The following is a 2,157-nucleotide window of genomic DNA, read 5'->3' on the forward strand; positions in this document are numbered from 1 at the left end:
AAAACGATTCGCCCCCCTGACTGCTGGGACCCACCAGCTACATCTTCGCACGCAAGGAAGTGCCTGACAGTCGGGACCCACCTGGTCGAAGCGTACGTAGCGTTGTCATTCTGGTCGCGAACGTGTACGTACATACTGGTCGATGTAGAGGCCGCGCACGTGTCGTAGTAGAGGCGCGCACGTAGCATGTACACGTAACGTACAGCGGCCAGGGTGCAAGAAATAAATACGGCCACGTACGTACAACGGGCGGGGTCTCGAACGCCTACTCACGCATACGTACAGCCAGGGCTCGTGTACATGGCTGGGTCGGAACGGAGAAACTGCGTCGTCCGTCGTGTTCATGGGGAGGCCAACGAATGCTCGTGTCATCGGGGCAACGGAATGCGTCGGGAGCTCAACCGGGGGCTTGGACGGAACAGCCGATGGAAACGAGGCCTGGCGTACCACAGACAGAGGAAACGGCCTTGTGTTCGACCGGCCACGTTTCGAAACGGGATCCTGTTCATCGGGAGGGTCTGGCGTACCGGCAAAACGGAGGAAACGGACCTCCTACGGTCGAAACGGGGATCCTGTTGATCGGGAGGGGTGTGGCGTACCCGCAAACGGAGGAAAACGGACTTGTGTTGGAGCGCTACGGTCGAAAACAGGGGTCTTTTTCATCGGGAGGGCTGTGGCGTACCGCAAAACGGGACCCCACGGGATACTGTTCATCTCCACCATCGACCCCTCCAGCCTCCACGGGCTACTGTTCATCCACTGTCGACCTCCTCCAGGCTCCACCTGCGACTGTTCATCCACGGGCTCCTGTTCATCCAGCCTCCACTACACGCTACTCCACCGGCTACTGTTCAACCAGCCCTCTCCACGGCTACTATTCAACCACCCCTCCACGGGCTACTATTCATCCAGCCCTCCACCATCTACTGTTCATCCAGCCCTCCACGGGGTGGTCCTGTTCATCCAGCCCTCCACGGGGTCCTGTTCATCCAGCCCCAACCGGCTCGATCGATCAGGGTCCTGTTCATCCAGAGGCAACACCACGGGGTCCTGTTCATCCACCCCCACTAGGAACTGTTCATCAAACCCCCCAGCAACGCTCACTGTTCATCCAGAGGCAACACCACAGGGTTCCCCGGGAACTGTTCATCCAAACCCCCCCAGCAACGCTCACTGTTCATCCAGAGGCAGCATGGATCGGCTTCAGTTAGTAGCAGTAGCGAAGGAGTCGCTTGATCGGGTTCAGTTAACAGCCATCGATCGATCGCTCGATTTCAGTAACGCGTAGCCTGCAGTGCAATCGCTCGGGTTCAGTTAGAGCCCAATGCCTCGCTCGGGTTCAGTTAGATCCCAACGCCTCGCACCCACGCGCGTGCGTGTACGAGAGAAACGTGCATCGCTCGGCCCCGACCACCCACCGTAACCAGGAACACCCCGATATTTTCGTCGCCCTCGCTTCTACCACGGTTTTTTCCGTCATGGACGGCCCAAAGAATGTCATGCAGCTGTGTCTCCGGCCCGCCCAGGACGAAAAGCCCATTTTCTGTCATGATTTTTTGTCATAGAAGTAGGAGCCCACCACATCTATGACGATACCGGGTTTTGTCACAATTATCGTCATAGAAGTGTCATAAGTATGACAGGAAAAAATTTCGTTCGCCCAAAAATGTCACAGATGTGTCTTTTTTTGTAGTGCTTGGCTCTTTTTTCATACATCTCATTGACAATGATTATTACCAGGACGATGCAGAAGCTAGCCGTGCAGATGACGCAGAGGTAATTACTCTTTCCTCCAGCTCAGAAACTCTGCCAACTCTGAAAACTTGACAAGCAAGCTGGAAAGTAAGCTTTTCTCACCCCTTAGCTCACTTGGATCCAAACTTTCTTTTGAAGAAACAGCAAAACGAAGCTCGCCGCACGACCCGGCATAGCGGCAATGTGATTACATCTACCGGCTTACCAAACGCCCCGCCTCGCAAACGTCGTCCAGAGGTCTTACATATTTCTGACATACTTTGCCCCAAGGCGAGTTATTTTCGACAACCTCTTAACCCATCTGATTCAAACTATCAGGGGACTTCTCACTCCTCCTCTGGTGACTGAACAGGAACACACATTACAGCCTTCAAAACTATACCTGGGTAAGCTCATTTCCAG

Source organism: Triticum aestivum, chromosome 7D (genome assembly GCF_018294505.1).
Source record: "Triticum aestivum cultivar Chinese Spring chromosome 7D, IWGSC CS RefSeq v2.1, whole genome shotgun sequence".
Taxonomy (NCBI): domain Eukaryota; kingdom Viridiplantae; phylum Streptophyta; class Magnoliopsida; order Poales; family Poaceae; genus Triticum; species Triticum aestivum.